The sequence below is a fragment of the Arachis stenosperma genome, chromosome 5 (genome assembly GCF_014773155.1).
Source record: "Arachis stenosperma cultivar V10309 chromosome 5, arast.V10309.gnm1.PFL2, whole genome shotgun sequence".
NCBI classification, from domain to species: Eukaryota; Viridiplantae; Streptophyta; class Magnoliopsida; order Fabales; family Fabaceae; genus Arachis; species Arachis stenosperma.
In genome coordinates, this window is record NC_080381.1 from 31,432,903 (window position 1) to 31,445,316 (window position 12,414).

At 41.3% G+C, this 12,414-nt stretch overlaps 1 non-coding gene across 1 annotated transcript; it reads right to left on the reverse strand.

Moving 5' to 3' along the window:
• Nucleotides 1-12,074: 12,074 nt before the first annotated feature.
• Nucleotides 12,075-12,182, reverse strand: LOC130984424 (small nucleolar RNA R71). Its single transcript, XR_009088362.1, has one exon. It is a non-coding gene; the product is annotated as a small nucleolar RNA R71 (small nucleolar RNA).
• Between the last annotated feature and the right edge of the window lie 232 nt (nucleotides 12,183-12,414).

Genomic DNA, 12,414 nt, shown 5'->3' on the forward strand with positions numbered 1-12,414 from the left:
TTCTACAAAAAATCTGCCTAAAGCCCGTACTGACTTAAGCATCGGAGTCTCTTGCAGGTACTACCACCCCCCGGTGAATCGAGAACCAGCAGCACCTTATACTCCAATAAGTCAGACGCGGCAGCTTTGATCAAAATCAGAAGATCTCGCCCGAGATCGACCTCCAAGTTTCAGGTAACCCTCGAAACATTGGCACTGTTGTCGGGGAACCTAGAAGTCATCCCACCGTCATGGCAAACAACCCTCCTTACAACGACCACGCCTCCGGGTTAGAAGACGGCACACTAACAAAAAACACGGATGCTGCCCCACCGTCTCCAAAGGAGGCAAACCACTCCAAGGGAGACAAGCAACCCCACAGCGCAAAAATCTTAGATGCCATCCGTGAACAGCAGGATCGCCTCAAATAGCTCGAACAAGAGGCCGAACGACAACGAGAAGCAGAGCGGGACCTCTGGAGAGAAACAAGTCGGCATCGGGAACTAGAAGAAAAACTCCTAAAACTCGAAACTGACTTGAAAGCTAAAACCCCTCGATCCGACCGCGAAACTAGCCCCCACAAAGACCAAGACCCGTTCTCGAAAGAAACTATGAAAGCTAAAGTCCCAAAAGACTTCAAAGCTCCTGACATGACCCCATATGATGGTACGTCTGACCCAACTCATCACCTCAGCAACTTTAGGAGTCGGATGTACCTAACGGATGCCTCAGATGCAATTCGTTGCAAGGCCCTCCCGACCACCCTGGCCAAGACGGCAATAAAGTGGTTCGACAGTATGCCCCCGAGATCAATCACAAGCTTCGACGACTTCGCCAAAAAATTCCTAGCCCGGTTCTCCATACAAAAGGACAAAACTAAACATGCTCCAAGCCTTCTAGGGATCAAACAGGGAGATCGGAAAAGCCTCTGCGGCTACATGAAAAGATTCAATAAAGCATGCCTCGACATACAAAACCTCCCCACAGAAGCAGCTATCATGGGACTCATCAACGGTTTACGTGAGGGGCCCTTCAGCCACTCCATATCTAAAAAACACCCCACATCCTTGAATGAAGTGCAAGAACAGGCTGAGAAATACATCAACATGGAGAAAAACTCCCGACTAGGAGAAACTTCCAAAGCTGGGTTCTCCTACCCATCTCGGGACAAAGATAAGGAGTCAAAGAAAAAGGAAGACCAATCCACAGAGAAGCCCAGGAAATACCATAACTATACACCTCTTTGGGTATCCTTAATGGACGTCTATCGGAAAATATGCAACACAGAAAAGATCCCACCTCCTCGCCCAATTAAACACACAAGGGGAAGAAGTCGGACCGAGTACTGCGAATATCACAGGATCTACAGACACCCCACTAATGAGTGCTAGGACTTGAAGAATGTTATAGAAAAACTGGCCCGAGAAAGAAGACTAGATCAATTCTTAGCCAACAGAACGAATGAGCCAAAAAAGTGAAGAAGGGATGAAGAGGACGGACGAGCCTAACGTCCCCCTCACACCCCAGAAAGGCACGTTTATATGATCAACAGAGGCTTCGCAGGAGGGGAAATCTCCAAATCATCCCACAAAAGACACCTTAAAGAAGTATACCATGTCGGAGAAGGGGATAGGTCACCCGACCTCCCCACTATCGCCTTCAACAAAGAAGACGCCGCGAGCATCATCCCTGGGCATGATGACCCCGTGGTCATTATCATCATACTAGCTAATGCCAACCTCCACCGAACACTGATTGACCAGGCAAGCTCCGCGGACATCCTATTCAAATCCGCCTTCGACAAGTTCGGACTGTAAGAAAAGAAGCTTAGAGCATATCCCAACAGCCTGTTCGGGCTAGGAGACGCCCAAATCCAGCCCTCGGGTACATCCCACTGCACACGACCTCCAAAAAGGAAATGCGGTCCAGAACACTGAGCATAGACTACATTGTGGTTGACGTGAACTCCGCATACAACGCCCTTATAGGTTGGACGACCCTAAATCAGATTTCCGCAGTAGTCTTCACTCCACACCTATGCATGAAGTTCCAAACTTCGGAAGGGATAGCCACCATAAAAGGAGACCAAAAGCTCGCGCGACGCTGCTACAATGAAAGCCTGAACCTAAAAGGTGATCCCAGAGAAAAGGAGGCCAATGCCATTGAACTTGGCGGAGCCCAGGCTCACGAAGAACTTCGTCCCCAACCAGAAGGTAAAACCGAAGAGGTTCAAATCGGGGACACCCAAGATAAAACAACAAACATAGGTACAAACCTAAAGGAAGACTTAAAAGAGCTACTAATAAAGCTCCTAAGGGATAACTCCGACCTCTTCGTATGGAAAGCCGTAGACATACTCGGCATAGATCCCGGATTAATGTGCCACTGACTGGCAGTGTACCCCAGATCTCGACCAGTACAGCAAAATCGCAGAAAGCTCGTCCCGGAAAGGTCACAAGTCGTAGAGGAACAAGTACAAGCCTTACTAGAGGCAGGGTTCATAAGGGAGGTCAAGTACCTACTGTGGCTGGCCAACGTCATACTGGTCAAAAAGCCAAATGAAAAGTGGCGGATGTGTGTAGACTATACCGACCTCAACAAAGTCTGCCCAAAAGACCCCTATCCCCTCCCAAATATCGACACCCTAGTCGACCCCTCATCGGGATACAAGTACCTCTCCTTCATGGACACCTACTTGGGGTACAATCAGATCCCAATGCATCAACCCGACCAACAGAAGACCTCGTTTCTAACCCCGAAAGAAAACTACTACTACATAGTCATGTTGTTTGGACTCAAGAACGCGGGGGCTACATATCAGAGGTTGATGAACAAAGTATTGGCCGACCACATCAGGAAGCTGAAGGAAGTCGATGTAGACGACATGCTAGTAATAACCCAAAGAGAAGAAATGCTAAGAAAACCCAAGATGAGACTAAATCCCACAAAATGCACTTTTGCGGTAGAAGCCGGCAAATTCCTTGGGTTCATGCTCACCCAGAGAGGGATTGAAGCAAACGTAGAAAAATGCCAAGCTATACTCAACATGAAAAGCCCGACCTGCATCAAAGAGGTACAACAGCTGGACGGATGACTAGTGGCCCTGTCCAGGTTCTTAGCTGGATCGGCGCTAAGATCCCTCCCCTTCTATGCAACATTAAGGAAAGGAAAGAGGTTCGAATGGACCCCAGAATGCGAACAAGCTTTCGAAGACTTCAAAACATTCCTAGGGCAACCACCCATCCTGACCCAACCTCTACCGGGAGAAGAGCTGATACTATACCTCACCGTGTGAAGTTGGGCAATAGCTTCAACGCTCGTCCGAAAAGACGACAATGGAAAACAACCCATCTACTTCATCAGCAAGGCGTTACAAGGGGCTGAACTAAACTACCAAAAGATAGAAAAGTTCGCCTACACCCTCATACTTACTTCCCGACGACTTCGACCATACTTTCAAGCCCACACCATCAGAATACAGACCAACCAACCCATGAAAAACATCCTACAGAAAACCGACCTGGCTAGAAGAATCCTACAATGGGCAATTGAGCTATCCAAATTTGACCTTAAGTACGAAGCTTGGACGGCCATTAAGTCCCAGTACCTAGCTGACTTCGTCGCAGAGTACACCGACACCCCAGGAACCTCCATTGACTGGAACTTCTACGTTGACGGCTCATCAAACAAAGCTGGGAGTGGAGCCGGCGTTATCCTGGAAGGTGACCAAGGAACCCAACTCGAACTATCCTTAAGGTTCGAGCTCCCCGTCTCAAATAACCAAGCCGAGTACGAAGCCCTACTGGCTGGTTTGAAGCTAGCCAGAGAAGTTGGAGCCCAAAAGCTTACCATCTTTTGCGATTCACAAGTAGTCACATCACAAATAGAAGGAAGATACTAGGAAAAGGATCCCACCATGAAAAAATACCTAAACAAAACCAGAGAACAGCTCAGGAATTTCATAGGATATGACATCCGACATATACCTCGGGAACAAAACACCCGAGCCGACGCACTTTCAAAACTAGCCAGCACCAAACCAGTGGACAACAATAGAAACCTCATCCATGAAACCCTACAAAATCCATCAACCTCGGAGGAAGAGAAGGTCCTAAACATATCAGACCAGGACCAAGGGTGGATGACCCCCAAAATCAACTACCTCAAGGCCGAAACACTCCCCACAGATAAAAAGGTGGCAAAAAAACTCATACGAGAGGCACAATATTACACCATAGTGCACGACATCCTATACAGGAGAGGGATCTCAACACCCCTCTTAAAATGCATCCCGACTTCCACCACAAAGGAAGTCCTAGAAGAAGTCCACGGCAGCATGTGCGGCAATCACCTCGGTGCACGAGCTCTATCCAAAAAGGTACTTCGAGCCGGTTTTTACTGGCTGACCTTACAGAAGGAAGCAACAGAGTTCGTCAAAACATGTCCCCCATGCCAGAAGCACGCCAACTTTCATATCGCTCCACCTGAAGAATTCATCTGCGTCACTTCACGCTGGCCATTCGCAAAGTGGGGGCTCGACCTCCTCGAACCATTCCCCTAGGGATCAGGACAAGTCAAATTCCTCATTGTAGGAATAGACTACTTCACAAAGTGGATTAAGATAGAGCCACTGGCCACCGCCACCGCTCAAAGAAGTCGGAAGTTCTTGTATAGAAGCATTGTCACAAGGTTTGGAGTTCCCCATTCTATCACCACGGACATTGGGACACAATTCACCGACATGGGCTTCAGGAACCTGGTCGTTGATCTGAAAATCAAGCACCAGTTCACCTCAGTAGAACACCCACAAGCCAATGGACAGGTAAAATCTGGCAACAAAGTCATATTGGCCGGATTAAAACGTCGACTACAGGACGCAAAAGGAGCCTGCGCTGAAGAGCTCCTACAAGTCCTATGGACATACCGGACAACACCACACTCCACCACCGAAGAGTCACCCTTCCGACTTACTTACGGAATGTAGGCAATGATTCCCGTAGAAGTAGAAGAAAGATCCCCTAGTGCGATCTTCTATAATGAGGGTACCAACTCCCAAGCACAAAGGGAAGAACTCGACCTGCTTCCAGAAGTCCGAGAAAGAGCTCGCATTAGAGAGGAAGCCCTAAAGCATCGAATGGCCTCAAGGTACAACTGAAAGGTAATCCAATGAAGCTTCGCTACCAACGACCTCATCCTAATCCAAAATGATATCGGAGAGGTCGGTCAGGTGAAGGGAAGCTAGCGGCTAACTGGAAAGGACCATACCGAGTTACAGACGTACTTGGAAAAGGTTATTATAGGGGTGCACATGGGCCGGGTGAAGCCGGGTTTGATGTGACCCAGACCCGGCCCGAAATATACACCGGGTCTATTTATTAGACCCGAACCCGACCCTAGACCCGATGAAACCAATACACTTTCGGGCCACAATTATACCGGGTGAAAATCGGGTGAAAACCGGGCCGTTAACATTACATTACGTTGATACCTTCTTGTAAACTAGCATGTAAAAATATCCAAATTTCCAAGGCTCCAACCATTAGTTAACATGGTAAAATTCACTTAGAAAAATATAACAAGAACCAACCATTCTTCAAAATTAAAGCATAACCACAATAAATACTAATATTGTCTAATAATACCAAATATTTAAATCAATACAAATAACACAATCTTATGTATTAGTCTAAAATCTTATGTATTCTAAACATAAAACATTAACTTATAGTCTTATAATGACTAATAACACAAATATTAAGGTTTACAATACTTAAATTCCACGTAAGAATAGTCATGATCCATGACTAATAACACAAAATATTAATTGTGTATGATGACCGGGCCACCGGGCCGACTTCGGGTGACCCGAGCTATGGCCCGGACCCGACCCGAAATAATGACCGGGTCTATTTTTGAGACCCGTACCCGACCCTAAACCCGATGAAATCACTCCAAATTAGTTCCTAAAGTGTTCGGGACCGGGCCGGGCCTTCGGGCCGGGCCGGGTCTGTGCACCCCTAGGTTATTATAAGGTGGCCGACCTCCAAGAGCGAGAGCTCCCAAGGTCTTGGCACGCCTGTAACCTAAGAAGGTACTACAGCTAGAAGCAGGGTCTTGAGCCAAGGTAAGGTGCACTTTCTTTCCCACCAAAGGGTCTTGAGCCCGACTTATAGGGTAACCCTACATATGTATACACTCTCATTTACATTTTTTCCTTACATTCTACCTTTTTTATATATAAAAATTACAAATTTTCTAAAAAGTTTCCTGCTAAGACGCATTAATTCAGGATCGACAAAACACAAAATTCTTTGCTCGACCGCACAGGTCGGCAAGGTGAAAGCGACAAACCCAAATTAATGCACAAAGTTATAAAAAGTAACTCGTACAAAGCGACCTGACGAGGTTGGATAAAAAACGGTGTTACTAAAAATAACTTGAAAAGGCCTGACAGAAAAGTCGGACCAACTAAAGGATCATTGAAAAGGGACCAATGTCGTGCAAAGGCTAAACCTAGTACCTAAGTTGCTAAGCTAAAAGGTAGGCGTCCCTAAAAGGACGCTACTTAAAAAGAAAAAAGAAATCACGAAATCAAGAAAGGCTCCAAAGTCGTCCAATTCAACTAAAAGAAATGTTCTGAACAAGAACACTACCCAAAAAGTTATTGGAATCGACTAAAAGCCTACAAAGGTCAAGTTGCAAAGGACCAAAACGTCCAAAAATAGAGTAACATTAAACTCACGCAAAGCTAGGAGAAGGTAGAAATTCACGAAAGAACACTACCACGAGATCGTTAAAGAGACGCCGACCGAAAACAAAGCCTACAACACCAACCAACAAAGGACGACATCGCCAAAAGGAAAATAAAAGTTGTCAATACAAGTAAGAAAAGGCGTAGTCCAAAAAGGCAAAGGTAGAATTTCATAGATAGAACCCTACCTCAAAGGATGCTAGCCCAGAAAGCTCCAAACGCCCTAATCCTAGGTCATAAGAACCCATGAAGGGATGCCATCTCCAAACATAAGGCCGTACAAAGGTTAAGAAAACAACCTAAAGGTGAAAATACTTTGCCAAGGTCGGCCAGCACACCACCAGAACAGTCAAACACAAAAAATTAAAACATTAATTAAAGACTCAAAGGTTGCCCAACAGCAACCCAGGAGTAAAAGTGTTTTGATTAAAAACAAAAAGTTGCTGAGAAGCAACTATAAAGCGTCAGAAGAGTTATGCAAATAGTTACAAAACCAAGAGTTCAAAAGGTCCACAAACTGGATCATATCAGTACACAATAAAAAAAGGAATAAAAGAGAGAATCACAAAGGGTCTAGCTTCACTCCAGTCGCTGCATCCTGAGGGGCAGGAGGGATAACTGATGAATCCATTTTTGTGCTTAAATTAGTGATTTTAATTTCACTTTTATGCCATTCGATGTCGTGATATGTTTGGTGAGTGATTTCAGGTCCTAGAGGCAAGAATGGTTTAGTAGAAGTGGAAGAAATCAAGCAAAAAGGGAGAAAACATGACGAAAACAAAGGAGAAAAATATTTCAGCCTGTTGATGCGTGAGCATCTTTCTTATCTTTTTCTAGTGAATTTGCATCTAATTTGTTGAGTTTAATAAAGAATTAATTATCTTTTAGCCAATATGGATGCTACTTTGAGTTTTTTGCAATTCTGTTTATTTTAGGTAGCATTCGACTGGATTTGATGGAGTTTCTGCAGCACAAGAACAAAAGGAGATGGCAGCGAGGAGCTACGCGTATGCGTGACTGACGCGTGCGCGTGATTTGGAGCTTTCCATGGTGACGCGTGCGCGTGACTGACGCGTACGTGTGATTTGAAGATTTTCTCAGCGACGCGTGTGCGTGACTAACGCGTACGCGTGACATATGCCACGTGCAGAAAATGCATAAAAATGCTGGGGACGATTTATGGGCTGTTTTGACCCAGTTTTTAGCCTAGAAAACACAAATTAGAAGCTGCAGAATGGACAAAACATGTGGTCTCCACCCATCAACTGAAGACTTGCTGATTATTCTGATTTAAATTCAAATATTATTTTTAGGAAAAGATATTATTTTTAATTTTAGATAATTAGATTTTAAATTTATTAGGATTAGTTATAAAAAGGGATTCCATTAGTTAACTTTGAAGGCCATCAGATTGGAACTCTATACATTTTATCAGAATCCTTATTTTCTTTCCTGAACCATGAGCAACTAATCCTCCATTGTTAAGGTTAGGAGCTCTGTCTATATGTATGGATTGATTTTATTACTTTTTCTATTTTAATTCATGTATGAATTTATAATTTAAGAATTGTCTTCGCTCTTTATTTTATGAATTTGGGTGGAACGGAAGTATGACCCTCTTTCTATTTGAGTTTTTGTAAAACTTGAAAAAGCTCTTTACTTGAACAACAGCTTGAAAACATATTCTCCTAGGTTACTATTCATACCCGAGTATGACCCCCTTTTTGGTGTTTTGTGCTAAGGAAAAATAATGGAGAGATATCACATAGGTTACTATTCATACCCGAGTAGTGATTCATATTATGGTGGATGGAGGAACTATCCAAATTTTGGTTGGCAAATTCAAAACCAAAGAAATTTCAATGCTCCATGTTCCAACTATCAAGAGCCACCACCTCCATATTCATACCAAGAACCACCATCTCCATATTCATATCAAGAACCATCATCTTTCTATCCATATCAAGAACCGTCATCTTTCTACCCATACCAAGAGCCACCATCTCCTTATTCATCTCAAATACCATCAGATCTTGAGCTTCTCATGAAAGAATTCCTACATGATATAAAAATAAGTGTAAAAAATGTAGAGAAATATGTGCAGATGATAATCAAGAACCAGGAAGAGGAACAAGCAAATTCCTTCCCAAGAGATACAATGCAAGATCCTATGGAAGAAAGTGAGGAAACCAATCAAAGGAGTTTATACTCCTGTGAATTAGAGAACTTTTCACCCTCATATATGGAAGAAGAGGAAGATGCACAACCTCCCATGCCCTTGGTAAGCAATGAAGAAGAGATTGAATTAGAAGATAGCTACCAAGAGGAAGAGGTTAAAATTGAGGAAGCTTGCAAAGAAGTAGAAGAATTCAAAGAAGAACACATGGGAGTGGAGCTTGCAAGACCTCTTCCAAAGCCATCACCATCCAATACAACATTCAAGTGGGTAAAATTTCTATCCTTTACTTTTCCACTTGAATATGGTCTACTGGAGACGGATGGTCAACTTAGAGCTCTTTGTGGCATTAAGAGTAAGAGGAAGATGGTTAGTGGCAAAAGTTGTCAAGCAAGGTTCAATATGGTTGTATGCTCCAAATTGAAGTGCAAGGATTGGTGTAGAGCTCAATTGAATGGGTCTAGAAGGTTATTTGGATGTCTCTATGAGAATTTAGATTACTTGCCACCCGGTGGGAACAATGGTGATCCACAAGAAGACGGGTGTAAAAGCAAGGTTTGGGACAAAAACACGTTACAACTTGGCGTTTAACTCCAAGAGAAGTCTCTGAACGTGCAAAGCTCAATCTCAGCCCAAGCACACACCAAAGTAGGCCCCGAAAGTGGATTTCTGCACTTAGACTTATTTCTGTAAACCCTAGTGACTAGTTTAGTATAAATAGAACTTTTTACTATTGTACTAAGGGTCCTTTTCCCTATTGTTCAAATTCATATCATATTTTGGGGGCTGGCCATTCAGCCATGCCTGGACCACCATCACTTATGTATTTTCAACGGTGGAGTTTCTACACACCATAGATTGAGGTGTGGAGCTCTGCTGTACCTCGAGTTTTAATGTAATTACTACTATCTTTTATTCAATTCAAGCTTATTCCTATTCTAAGATATTATTCGTACTTCAACCTGATGGATGTGATGATCCGTGACACTCATCATCATCCGTCCCTATGAACGTATGCCTGACAACCACTTCCGTTCTACAAGCGAAAGCTAGAGTGAATATCTCTTGGATTCCTTAACCAGAATCTTCGTGGTATAAGCTAGAATTATTGGCGGCCATTCTTGAGAATTCGGAAAGTCTAAACCTTATCTGTGGTATTTCGAGTAGGATTCAGGGATTGAATGACTGTGATAAGCTTTAAACTCGCGATTGTTGGGCGTAGTGACAGACGCAAAAGAATCAATGGATTCCAAAAAAATCAATAAAATAAAAAAAACCAAAAATATTTTGTGTTTCTTGTTTGAGTCTAATGTCAATTTTTAAGTTTAGTGTCAATTGCATGTTTTAAAAACTTTTTCATTTTTCGAAAATTCATGCATATGTTCTTCATGATCTTCAAGTTGTTCTTGACAAGTCTTCTTGTTTGATCTTTAAATGTTCTTGTTTTGTGTTTTTTGTTGTTTTTCATATGAATTCTTGCATTCATAGTGTCTAAGCATTGAAAAGTTCTAAGTTTGGTGTCTTGCATGTTTTTCTTTTCTTGAAAATTTTTCAAAAATAAGTCTTGATGTTCATCTTGATCTTCAAAGTGTTCTTGGTGTTCATCTTGACATTCATGGTGTTCTTGCATGCATCATTGGTTTTGATCCAAAATTTTCATGTTTTGGGTCATTTTTGTGTTTTTCTCTCTCATCATTAAAAATTCAAAAATAAAAAATATCTTTCCCTTATTTCTCTCAAAAGTTCGAAAATTTGAGTTGACTTAGTCAAACATTTTTAAAAAAACTTAGCTATTTCTTCTAAGTCAAGTCAAATTTTTAATTTTAAAAATCCTATCTTTTCAAAACTTTTTCAAAAATCAAATCTTTTTCATTTTTCTTTTATGATTTTCGAAAATTTAAAAATATTTTTCAAAATCTTTTTCTTATCTTCATTTCAAATTTTTGAAAACTTTACTAACAATTAATGTGATTGATTCAAAAATTTGAAGTTTGTTACTTTCTTATTAAGAAATGTTCAATCTTTAATTTCTAGAATCATATCTTTTAGTTTCTTGTTAGTCAAGTAATTAATTTTAATTTTAAAAAAATTAAACCTTTTTCAAAACAAATTTCAATCATATCTTTTCAATCATATCTTTTTCAAAATCATATCTTTTTCAAAAATTTAATTTCAAAATCTTTTCTAACTTTCTATCTTTTCAAAATTGATTTTCAAATCTTTTTCAACTAACTAATTGACTTTTTGTTTGTTTCTTATCTTTTTCAAAACCACCTAACTACTTTCTTCTCTCTAATTTTCGAAATTTCCTCACCCTTTTTCAAAATTCTTTTAATTAACTAATTATTTCAAATTTTAATTTTAATTTTATTTCTTCTCTTAATTTTCGAAAATCACTAACCCTTTTTCAAAAATAATTTTCAAAAACTTCTCTCTCTCATATCATTCTATTTATTTATTCAATTACTAACACTTCTCTTCATCTCAAAATTTGAACCTTCTCTTCCCCTTTGAGTTCGAATTTTTCTCTTCTTCTACTCTTTTATTCTTATACTCACATAAAGGAATCTCTCTACTGTGGTAAAGAGGATCCCTATTATTATTTTCTGTTCCCTTCTTTCTCATATGAGCAGGAGCAAGGACAAGAATATTCTTGTTGAAGCAGATCCTGAACCTGAAAGGACTCTGATGATGAAACTAAGAGAAGCTAAATTATAACAATCCAGAGACAAACTTACAGAAATTTTCGAAAAGGAAGAGGAGATGGCAGCCGAAAATAATGACAACAATAATAATGCAAGGAGGATGCTTGGTGATTATACTACACCTACTTCCAACTTTTATGGAAGAAACATCTCAATCCCTGCCATTGGAGCAAACAATTTTGAGCTGAAACCTCAACTAGTTGCTCTAATGCAACAGAACTGCAAGTTTCATGAACTTCCATCAGAAGATCCCTATCAGTTTTTAACTGAATTTTTGCAGATTTGTGAGACTGTTAAGACCAATCGGGTGGATCCTGAAGTCTACAGGCTCATGCTTTTCCCTTTTGCTGTAAAAGATAGAGCTAGAACATGGTTGGACTCACAACCTAAAGATAGCTTGGACTCCTAGGATAAGCTGGTCACGGCCTTCTTGGCTAAGTTCTTTCCTCCTCAAAAACTGAGCAAGCTTAGACTAGATATTCAAACCTTCAAACAAAAAGATGGTGAATCCCTCTATGAAGCTTGGGAAAGATACAAACAGTTGACCAAAAAGTGTCCTGCTGACATGCTTTCAGAGTGGAACATTTTAGATATATTCTATTATGGTCTATCAGAGTTCTCTAAGATGTCACTGTACCATTCTGCAGGTGGATCCATTCACCTAAAGAAAACGCCTGCAGAAGCTCAAGAACTCATTGACATGGTTGCAAATAACCAATTCATGTACACCTCTGAGAGGAATCCTGTGAGTAATGAGATGCCTTAGAAAAGGTGAGTTCTTGAAATTGATGCTCTGAATGCCA